Here is a 12,519-nt window from a genome sequence, read left to right as displayed (position 1 = left end):
CCTAACTGAAAGTTGAACATGGTTGGTTGAGGTGAGGTGTAGGCCTATATGATTTTAGGACATTAAAAAATATTTGAGCGTTTTTTCGCTACTTGGGCCAGCTGCAAAGTCAAAATTGGCTATATTGTAAAAAATAATTAAAAAAATGTAAGGTTAGGGTTAGGCATTAGGTTTAGCAGTGTGGTTAATGTTAGGGTTAAGGTTAGGTTTGACTTTGTGCCTGTGCCAGTTAGAGAAGACTCTGAAGAGCAGCCTCCAGAACAAGATGCATGAAAAAAAATGCTAACCTGCTAAAATGACATGAAAATACCTAGCCTACATTATATTTGTCCCACTATTAAATCGGGGAGGGGACTGTGGATTTTTCTCAGTCCATCAGCACGTTCCTTTGTACATTAGGCTTACGCAATATCCCAGACAGCACTGGGATGATTTTGATGTAACTTGATAGCGAATGATGCGTCTTGCCATAGAGATCAGGCATTTACAAAGTTACACTGATTAGCCCTAGGCGGGAGCTGTGGTCATTGACTGAAATGTGTTAGTCATATGTGTCACGCCTTGGTCATTGTATTTTGTGTTTTTGTTATATGTTTGGGTAGGCCAGGGTGTGACATGGGTTTATATGTTGTTTTTCGTATTGGGGTTTGTATTATTTGCGATTGCGGCTGATTAGGGGTGTGTCTAGTTAGGCTTGGCTGCCTGAGGCGATTCTCAATCAGAGTCGGGTGCTTGTCGTTGTCTCTGATTGAGAACCGTATTTAGACAGCCTGAGTTTCGCTTTGTATTTTGTGGGTGTTTGTTCCTGTCTCTGTGTAGTGTTCACCAGATAGGCTGGAATAGGTTTCACGTTCCGTTTGTTGTTTTTGTATTTATTCAGTTATTTCATGTACCGCGATTTATTTCATTAAAGTGATGAGTAACCTACACGCTGCATTTCGGTCTGACTCTCTTCATTCAACAGACGAACGTCGTTACAATATGCAATATCTCAATTGGCCCAAGGGGTGCTGCATCATTTGTGGGGGACGACATGATACTGCAACCTCTTGCCTTATTTTTTAAAATAAATTGACACAAAAACATATTTAAAAAATAAGGGTTTCTATTTTGAAGGAATTCAGATAAAAAAATTCCACAAGAGGGGTCAAGAACACATCTGTGTTATCACTGCTACCTCCTCCTAAATGTATCACAATTTCTGTCTTTAGATTACCCCCCTGCCTTTACCATATTTCATCTGACTGAATGGTTGAAACGGAATTGGAGAGTCATGGTGCTGTCATTTCTATTGTTGTTAGGCTGTGTATTCATGTCCTCGGCAAACTGTACAGCTGTATGTAAATAAGACAGCACGAACTGCACATGGCCCACGAGTGCCACGGGCCAATCGCAGGCGCTCCTACATCCTTTCTCGTAGCAACAAGATTACACATTCCGAATTCCTCCTGCCCAGGCTGTGTGCTGAACAAAGGCAGTGTAGGCCGAAGTTGGTGGTGCCTCTGTATAGCCCATAGGCTGCTCTAGAGCCAGGCATTGAGGATTCTTCTAAGTACATTTTCAAGCAATTGCTAAGACTATGACGAATCATCAATGATGTGCGTGATGATGATGATGATGATGATATCATTGTAGGCATAGTGGGTCACTTAATAGGCTAAAGACTTTTTAAATTTTTTTTTAAATAATAAACAAAACCTTTTTTTTTTTTAAACCTACCTTACCTACTGAGGCTGAATTGAAATGTCAAATGTAGGACAGGCTCATAAACACCCCGAGGGCCCATGCAGCAATGCTCTTTTTGAAACAACATTTTGTAGGCTAACATTGTAGTTGTATTTGGTGGATTTAACATATTGCTAGATATTACTGCACCGTTGGAGGTAAAAACAAGCTTTTCTCTGCACCTGCGATAACATTCTTAAATTAGATTTTGAGGTTAATGACATTAGTTTGAACGTGTTGACCAGTGTATATTGCGGGTGGCACATTTTTTAAAACAAGTTTTCCCTTATAGGCCTCAGTGGAGATAGGTATTCCGTTAGTTTAAAAGCGCCACATTTGTGATTCCGTTTAATTATCCCACCGCTGAACAACCAGGGACGCCAGTAATTGACTAAGTCAGGCAGGTCACGTCAAAGAATAGGACCGAATTCAATTCTCCAGCTTTATGCAAATAGGGTGTCACAGAGGTCAGGGCAGGCGCGTGGCTTGTGCCTCCAGAGGCACACGCTTCAAACTTCCAATTCCAACAAAGGCGGAAAGTAAAATAATGGGGGAAGTCCCCCCTTCAACCCCGAACACATAGGCCTATTCAAATACATGCCCTACGCCTCTCCCTAGTGCTATCCTCCTCGCGCACCAACTTTTTTTTGTCTACTATCCCCAAAGGATGAAAAGAAAATCCAATAACAATCAAAGCTCCCGAGATAACAGACCGGTTGGGAGACACCATACAAAGGCTGGGGTGTGTGTGTGTGTGTGTGTGTGTGTGTGTGTGTGTGTGTGTGTGTGTGTGTGTGTGTGTGTGTGTGTGTGTGTGTGTGTGTGTGTGTGTGTGTGTGTGTGTGTGTGTGTGTGTGTGTGTGTGTGTGTGTGTGTGTGTGTGTGTGTGTGTGTGTGTGTGTGTGTGCGTGCGTTTGTGCGTGTGCGTCCTGAGCATATTCCAAACTAGATTGCTGCTGAGGACAGTGTCGGTTTCTCCTATTGTGGGACATGCTTATTCTTCATAACAACATTATCTGATGCCTATTTTAAATCAATGTTGACATGTTAAAAGGAAAGGCATAAGGAAACGGGCTGAAGGTAATGATTTTGTCTGGGTTGATACCCCTAATATATCATTTCTCTATCAAAACAGGAATTGGGAATGTTGTCTTTTATTTGTATTTTATTTCAAGGCACAATAACACATTATCCACAGGCCTATTTCATACAGGAACTTATAGAATTGCAACAATATGCCATAGGCCTACACGCCAATTTGATGTTAAGCACAAAAGAGGCTAAAAACATGAATCAATGCAACTGACTGCTTAGATTGATTAACATTATCAAAAGATATATATATTTAACTAGGCAAGTCAGTTAAGAACAAATTATTATTTACAATGATGGCCTACCCTGGACAAACCCTAACCCGGACGACACCGCCCTATGGGTCCTTACACTGTAAAACGAAACGCTTAGGATCTGAACACATAACTTAAAACTTTTCTGTAACACTTTTTAAATGTGTCAAGGATTTAGAATTTCAATGAAAACGTGTAAACACCGGAACATGCTTATTCCCTGTAACACATTTTAAACATGCATTTTTTTCCAGAAAAAGGGGAATAGATTTTAAACACTAAACAATGGGGGTGTTGTTTTAACACTGTAGGGTGTGAAGAGGGAATTGCGTATTTCCCAGCATGCCTTTCAGGTGAATGTGAGAGATACCCACCCATGACTGTTTTTTTTAGTGACCGAGAGATGGTTGTTGCATTATTGCTAGCACTTTCACCAAAGTGATTGCCAAAGTGAATGTGTTTCAATTACAAGTAAATATTAGCATACGGCTGTTAGTTATTGTCTAGTCATTCTCAACATTGTGGTCTGAAAATCCTGGCTCATAGACCTGCAAGTTTCTAAAGTGATTAGTTAGTCCTATCAGAATACAGCCAGAGGGAGGATATCCAAGAATTGGAATATTATATCACTCACAACCTGCACTCAGAATGACTGCTATGGTGAAGGATGTAATAAACAAGACTACCTATCAATTAATCAATGTGCAAGAAGAAACATAGATATTAAAACAAACTATTCTAAGAATCAACCAATCAACCAAAGCAACAAATCATGCTGGGAAATATTATAATGCAGCCCCTCCCATTTATTTTTCAGTGGGCGGGTTCAATTATATTGAGACTGCGGGGCACTGGTCTGTGGCCCGCAGGGTTGGGGAGTAATGGATTGCATGTCATCTGTTACATGCAAGGGATTACAAAAAACTGTAACTATAATCCATTAAATTACTAGCAAAAATATTGTAATCAGATTACAGATACTTTTGAAAAACTAGATGATTACTTCAAGGATTACTTTTAAATTCAGAAAGGATGTTTGCGAAAATAAATCAAATCAAATCTAAATCAAATTTATTTGTCACATACACATGGTTAGCAGATGTTAATGCGAGTGTAGCGAAATGCTTGTGCTTCTAGTTCCGACAATGCAGTAATAAACAACAAGTAATCTATCTAACAATTCCAAAACTACTGTCTTATACACAGTGTAAGGGGATAAAGAATATGTACATAAGGATATATGAATGAGTGATTGTACAGAGCAGCATAGGCAAGATACAGTAGATGGTATCGAGTACAGTATATACATATAAGATGAGTATGTAAACAAAGTGACATAGTTAAAGTGGCTAGTGATACATGTATTACATAAGGATGCAGTCGATGATATAGAGTACAGTATATACGTATGCATATGAGATGAATAATGTAGGGTAAGTAACATTATATAAGGTAGCATTGTTTAAAGTGGCTAGTGATATATTTACATCATTCCCTTCAATTCCCATTATTAAAGTGGCTGGAGTTGAGTCAGTGTCAGTGTGTTGGCAGCGGCCACTCAATGTTAGTGGTGGCTGTTTAACAGTCTGATGGCCTTGAGATAGAAGCTGTTTTTCAGTCTCTCGGTCCCAGCTTTGATGCACCTGTACTGACCTCGCCTTCTGGATGATAGCGGGGTGAACAGGCAGTGGCTCGGGTGGTTGATGTCCTTGATGATATTTTATGGCCTTCCTGTAACATCGGGTGGTGTAGGTGTCCTGGAGGGCAGGTAGTTTGCCCCCGGTGATGTGTTGTGCAGACCTCACTACCCTCTGGAGAGCCTTACGGTTGAGGGCGGAGCAGTTGCCGTACCAGGCGGTGATACAGCCCACCAGGATGCTCTCGATTGTGCATCTGTAGAAGTTTGTGAGTGCTTTTGGTGACAAGCCGAATTTCTTCAGCCTCCTGAGGTTGAAGAGGCGCTGCTGCGCCTTCTTCACGATGCTGTCTGTGTGAGTGGACCAATTCAGTTTGTCTGTGATGTGTATGCCGAGGAACTTAAAACTTGCTACCCTCTCCACTACTGTTCCATTGATGTGGATAGGGGGGTGTTCCCTCTGCTGTTTCCTGAAGTTCACAATCATCTCCTTAGTTTTGTTGACGTTGAGTGTGAGGTTATTTTCCTGACACCACACTCCGAGGGCCCTCACCTCCTCCCTGTAGGCCGTCTCGTCGTTGTTGGTAATCAAGCCTACCACTGTTGTGTCGTCCGCAAACTTGATGATTGAGTTGGAGGCGTGCGTGGCCACGCAGTCGTGGGTGAACAGGGATTACAGGAGAGGGCTCAGAACACACCCTTGTGGGGCCCCAGTGTTGAGGATCAGAGGGGAGGAGATGTTGTTACCTACCCTCACCACCTGGGGGCGGCCCGTCAGGAAGTCCAGTACCCAGTTGCACAGGGCGGGGTCGAGACCCAGGATCTCGAGCTTGATGACGAGCTTGGAGGGTACTATGGTGTTGAATGCCGAGCTGTAGTCGATGAACAGCATTCTCACATAGGTATTCCTCTTGTCCAGATGGGTTAGGGCAGTGTGCAGTGTGGTTGAGATTGCATCGTCTGTGGACCTATTTGGTCGGTAAGCAAATTGGAGTGGGTCTAGGGTGTCAGGTAGGGTGGAGGTGATATGGTCCTTGACTAGTATCTCAAAGCACTTCATGATGACGGAAGTGAGTGCTACAGGGCGGTAGTCGTTTAGCTCAGTTACCTTAGCTTTCTTGGGAACAGGAACAATGGTGGCCCTCTTGAAGCATGTGGGAACAGCAGACTGGTATAGGGATTGATTGAATATGTCCGTAAACACACCGGCCAGCTGGTCTGCGCATGCTCTGAGGGCGCGGCTGGGGATGCCGTCTGGGCCTGCAGCCTTGCGAGGGTTAACACGTTTAAATGTCTTACTCACCTCGGCTGCAGTGAAGGAGAGACCGCATGTTTTCGTTGCAGGCCGTGTCAGTGGCACTGTATTGTCCTCAAAGCGGGCAAAAAAGTTATTTAGTCTGCCTGGGAGCAAGACATCCTGGTCCGTGACTGGGCTGGATTTCTTCATGTAGTCCGTGATTGACTGTAGACCCTGCCACATGCCTCTTGTGTCTGACACTTCTCTGTTTTCTCAGTGACATTCAAATCAGCATTGAAAAAAGGTGCAAGTTTAAGTTTGTTCCACCTGAGCGAGTTTGACCACAAGTCAGATACCACTATGAAGGTAGGCCTTGAAATACATCCACAGGTACACCTCCAATTGACTCAAATTATGTAAATTAGCCTATCAGAAGCTTCTAAAGCCTTGACATAATTTTCTGGAATGTTCCAAGCTGTTTAAAGGCATAGTCAACTTAGTGTATGTAAACTTCTGACCCACTGGAATTGTGATACAGTGAATTATAAGCAAAATAATCTGTCTGTAAACAACTGTTGGAAAAGGTATTTGTGTCATGCACAAAGTAGATGTCCTAACCGACTTGCCAAAACTATAGTTTGTTAACAAGAAATTTGTGGAGTGGTTGAAAAACTAGTTTTAATGACTCCAACCTAAGTGTATGTAAACTTCCGACTTCAACTGCATATATATATCAACTCAGCAAAAAAAAGAAACATCCTCTCACTGTCAACTGCGTTTATTTTCAGCAAACTTAACATGTGTAAATATTTGTATGAACATAACAAGATTCAACAACTGAGACATAAACTGAACAAGTTCCACAGACATGTGACTAACAGAAATGGAATAATGTGTCCCTGAACAAAGGGGGGGTCAAAATCAAAAGTAACTGTCAGTATCTGGTGTGGCCACCAGCTGCATTAGGTACTGTGGTGCATCACCTCCTCATGGACTGCACCAGATTTGCCATTTCTTGCTGTGCGATGTTACCCCACTCTTCCACCAAGGCACCTGCAATTTCCCTGACATTTCTGGGGGGAATGGCCCTAGCCCTCATCCAACAGGTCCCAAATGTGCTCAATGTGATTGAGATCCGGACTCTTCGCTGGCCATGGAAGAACACTGACATTCCTGTCTTGCAGGAAATCACGCACAGAACGAGCAATATGGCTGGTGGCATTGTCATGCTGGAGGGTCATGTCAGGATGAGCCTGCAGGAAGGGTACCACATGAGGGAGGAGGATGTATTCCCTGTAACGCACAGCGTTGAGATTGCCTGCAATGACAACAAGCTCAGTCCGTTGACTCTGTGACACACCGCCCCAGACCATGATGGACCCTCCACCTCCAAATCAATCCCGCTCCAGAGTACAGGCCTCGGTGTAATGCTCATTCCTTCGAAGATAAACGCAAATCTGACCATCACCCCTGGTGAGACAAAACCGCGACTTATCAGTGAAGAGCACTTTTTGTCAGTCCTGTCTGGTCCAGCGACGGTAGGTTTGTGCCCATAGGCGACGTTGTTGTCGGTGATGTCTGGTGAAGACCTGCCTTACAACAGGCCTAAAAGCCCTCAGTCCAGCCTCTCTCAGCCTATTGCGGACAGTCTGAGCACTGATGGAGGGATTGTGCGTTCAGGGCAGGGTGGCAGGGTAGCCTAGTGTTTAGAGCATTGGACTAGCAGCCGAAAGGTTTCTAGTTCAAATCCCCGAGCTGCAAGGTACAAATCTGTCGTTCTGCCCCTGAACAGGCATTTAACCCACTGTTCCTATGCCGTCATTGAAAATAATAATTTGTTCTTAACTGACTTGCCTAGTTAAATAAAGGTAAAAAAGGTTGATGTTACTTGAACTCTGTTAAGCTTTTATTTGGGCTGCAATATCTGAGGCTGGTAACTTATCCTCTGCAGCAGAGGTAACTCTGGGTCTTCCTTACCTGTGCCGGTCCTCATACGAGTTAGTTTCATCATAGTTCTTGATAGTTTTTGTGACTGCTATTTCCCGAATTGACTGACCTTCAAGTCTTAAAGTAATGATGGACTGTCGTTTCTCTTTGCTTATTTGAGCTGTTCTTGCCATAATATGGACTTGGTCTTTTACCAAATAGTGCTATTTTCTGTATACCACCCCCCTACCTTCTCACAACATAACTGATTGGCTCAAACACATTAAGAAGGAAAGAAATTCCCTAAATTAACTTTTAACAAGGCACACCTGTTAATTGAAAAGCATTCCAGGTGACTGCCTCATTAAGCTGGTTGAGAGAATGCCAAGCTTGTGCAAAGCTGTCATCAAGGTAAAGGTTGGCTACTTTGAAGAATTTAAAATCTAAAATATATTTTGATTTATTTAACACTTCTTTTGGTTACTACATGATTCCATATGTGTTATTTCATAGTTTTGATGATTTCACTATTATTCTACAATGTAGAAAATGGTAATAATAAAGAAAAACCCTGGAATGAGAAGGTGTGTACAAACCTTTGACAGGTATTGTATATCCATTGATTCATAAAGAATATTGTCATAGTCATAGTTCAAATGTCACACTCCATGAAAACCCAAAATGTAAGTTTATCTTTGTAAATGTAAACAAACACTGTATAGCCTCATAACATGGTTAAAACAATCATTTTGATACAATGGATGGTCAGTACTTGCATCCATAGCTCTGTCTATTAATCTGACAGTGGTTGCAGTCCTATCCCTCAATTTTTTTTACCAAAACAGAGGTGTGATGACCGTTTTGTTATTGTTTCATCTCTGGATTTGCCCTTCAAACCGCTGCATATTATCAAGATAACAAAGTGTCACCAACAAAAATTGGCCTATAGCAAATGCACCATATTGCATTCATTTTTCACATGTAAAAAGCACATTTCAGCGGTGGTCAAAGCATGCCATTCCATGAGTGCAACATTTATTTTTCAACTCGAATCAATGAGCCCAGTCAGTCCTCCATGACATCAAAATCATAAACAACAGAGTACGGCTGGCTAATAAATCCTTAGTTTTGGGGTTATGCTCGGGTAAAACAATTTGGCTAATCTATACTTTCATATTTCCAAGTCCTATTCTTGAAGATCAAGAGGTATAGCATTTATTGGAATGACTGGAATTCTGATTGACTTTGGTTTTTCATGTAAAGATATCATTTAATCATATTATAATATGTAGTAGAAAGCGATGGGTTTCAGGAAGCCTACATAACCAACCTATAAAGTCAAATGTAACATCCATATATGGCCAGCTATGTAAACTTTAACATTGATTTATCCTGCAATAGATGTCCTTCAATTGGTAACATACATTTTTGTCTTCTTCTCATGCCTCTTAAGGGGAAAGTAATCCCCAAAAAATGTAACCGAATGTAATCAGATTACGTTACTGAGTTTGGGTAATCCAAAAGTTACTTTACTGATTACAATTTTGGACAGGTAACTTGTAACTGTAATTACATTTAGAAAGTAACCTTCCCAACCTTGATGGCATGTGATGTGAACGGGCAAAAACGGTGAGGGATGAGCGCCCTTCTCAAATGGAACAGTAATCTGCGCCGCTCGGTTATGTTGTCAACAAGGAAGCATGGTGCACCGTCCAGAAACATACAACACATTTTCAAACTAGTCTTCATTGGGGAGGCAGATAAAGCATTTTTATCAAGAGCAATCACTTTTGCATGTAAAAACAGAATCCTACTTTTTACTGCACATGCTTAATAACGTCACTTTTGTTTTGAGACGACTTCGGCATTTGACCACCATTTTTCCTCATGCAGTGCAACACATCCTTTGCATAGACTGGATCAGGCTGTTGATTGTGGCCTGTAGAATGTTGTCCCATTCCTCTTCAATGGCTGTGCGAAGTTGCTGGATATTGACGGGAACTGGAACATGCTGTCGTACACGTTGACCCAGAGCATCCCAAACATGCTCAATGGGTGACATGTCTGGTGAGAATGCAGGTCATGGAAGAACTGGAACATTTTCAGCTTCCAGGAATTGTGTACAGAATCTTGCGACATGGGGCCAGGCATCATCATGGTTAAACATGAGGTGAAAAAGGCAGAGGAATGGCACGACAATGGGCCTCAGGATCTTTTCACTGTATCTCTGTGCATGCAGATTTCCATAAATAAATTGCAATTGTGTTCATTCAAATCAAATCAAATTGTATTTATATAGCCCTTCGTACATCAGCTGATATCTCAAAGTGCTGTACAGAAACCCAGCCTAAAACCCCAAACAGCAAGCAATGCAGGTGTAGAAGCACGGTGGCAAGGAAAAACTCCCTAGAAAGGCCAAAACCTAGGAAGAAACCTAGAGAGGAACCAGGCTATGTGGGGTGGCCAGTCCTCTTCTGGCTGTGCCGGGTGGAGATTATAACAGAACATGGCCAAGATGTTCAAATGTTCATAAATGACCAGCATGGTCGAATAATAACAAGGCAGAACAGTTGAAACTGGAGCAGCAGCATGGCCAGGTGGACTGGGGACAGCAAGGAGTCATCATGTCAGGTCGTCCTGGGGCATGATCCTTGGGCTCAGATCCTCCGAGAGAGAGAAAGAAAGAGAGAATTAGAGAGAGCATATGTGGGGTGGCCAGTCCTCTTCTGGCTGTGCCGGGTGGAGATTATAACAGAACATGGCCAAGATGTTCAAATGTTCATAAATGACCAGCATGGTCAAATAATAGTAAGGCAGAACAGTTGAAACTGGAGCAGCAGCATGGCCAGGTGGACTGGGGACAGCAAGGAGTCATCATGTCAGGTAGTCCTGGGGCATGGTCCTAGGGCTCAGGTCAGTTGAAACTGGAGCAGCAGCATGGCCAGGCGGACTGGGGACAGCAAGGAGTCATCATGTCAGGTAGTCCTGGGGCATGGTCCTAGGGCTCAGGTCCTCCGAGAGAGAGAGAGAAAGAAAGAAGGAGAGAATTAGAGAACGCACACTTAGATTCACACAGGACACCGAATAGGACAGGATAAGTACTCCAGATATAACAAACTGACCCTAGCCCCCCGACACAAACTACTGCAGCATAAATACTGGAGGCTGAGACAGGAGGGGTCAGGAGACACTGTGGCCCCATCCGAGGACACCCCCGGACAGGGCCAAACAGGAAGGATATAACCCCACGCACTTTGCCAAAGCACAGCCCCCACACCACTAGAGGGATATCTTCAACCACCAAATTACCATCCGTTCATTGTCCGTAAATTATGCCTGCCCATGCCATAACCCCACCGCCACCATGGGGCATTCTGTACATAACGTTGACATCAGCAAACCACTCATCCACACAACGCCATACACGTGGTCTGTGGTTGTGAGGCAGGTTGGACGTACTGCCAAATTCTCTTAAATGACATTGGAGGAGGCTTATGGTAGAGAAATGAACATTAAATTATCTGGCAACAGCTCTGGTGGACATTCCTCCAGTCAGCATGCCAATAGTACACTCCCTAAAAATTTGAGACATCTGTGGCATTATGTTGTGTGACAAACTGCACATTTTAGATTGGCCTTTTTTGTCCCCAGCACAAGGTGCACCTGTGTAATGATAATGTTATTTAATCATCTTCTTGACATACCACACCTGTCAGGTGGATGGATTATCTTGGCAAAGTAGAAATGCGCACTAGCATGGAAGTAAACAAATGTGTGCACAACATTTTAGAGAAATAAGCCTTTTGGAAATATGTCAAATTTCTGGGATCTTTTATTTAATCTCATGAAACATGGGACCAACACTTTAAATTACATTTACATTACATTTAAGTCATTTAGCAGACCCTCTTATCCAGAGCGACTTACAAATTGGTGCATTCACCTTATGACATCCAGTGGAACAGCCACTTTACAATAGTGCATCTACATATTTTAAGGGGGGGGGGGGGGTGAGAAGGATTACTTTATCCTATCCTAGGTATTCCTTAAAGAGGTGGGGTTTCAGGTGTCTCCGGAAGGTGGTGATTGACTCCGCTGTCCTGGCGTCGTGAGGGAGTTTGTTCCACCATTGGGGAGCCAGAGCAGCGAACAGTTTTGACTGGGCTGAGCGGGAACTGTACTTCCTCAGTGGTAGGGAGGCGAGCAGGCCAGAGGTGGATGAACGCAGTGCCCTTATTTGGGTGTAGGGCCTGATCAGAGCCTGGAGGTACTGAGGTGCCGTTCCCCTCACAGCTCCGTAGGCAAGCACCATGGTCTTGTAGCGGATGCGAGCTTCAACTGGAAGCCAGTGGAGAGAGCGGAGGAGCGGGGTGACGTGAGAGAACTTGGGAAGGTTGAACACTAGACGGGCTGCGGCGTTCTGGATGAGTTGAAGGGGTTTAATGGCACAGGCAGGGAGCCCAGCCAACAGCGAGTTGCAGTAATCCAGACGGGAGATGACAAGTGCCTGGATTAGGACCTGCGCCGCTTCCTGTGTGAGGCAGGGTCGTACTCTGCGGATGTTGTAGAGCATGAACCTACAGGAACGGGCCACCGCCTTGATGTTAGTTGAGAACGACAGGGTGTTGTCCAGGATCACGCCAAGGTTC

Source organism: Oncorhynchus gorbuscha, linkage group LG20 (assembly GCF_021184085.1).
Source record: "Oncorhynchus gorbuscha isolate QuinsamMale2020 ecotype Even-year linkage group LG20, OgorEven_v1.0, whole genome shotgun sequence".
Classification (NCBI taxonomy): domain Eukaryota; kingdom Metazoa; phylum Chordata; class Actinopteri; order Salmoniformes; family Salmonidae; genus Oncorhynchus; species Oncorhynchus gorbuscha.
This window is presented reverse-complemented; position numbering follows the sequence as displayed.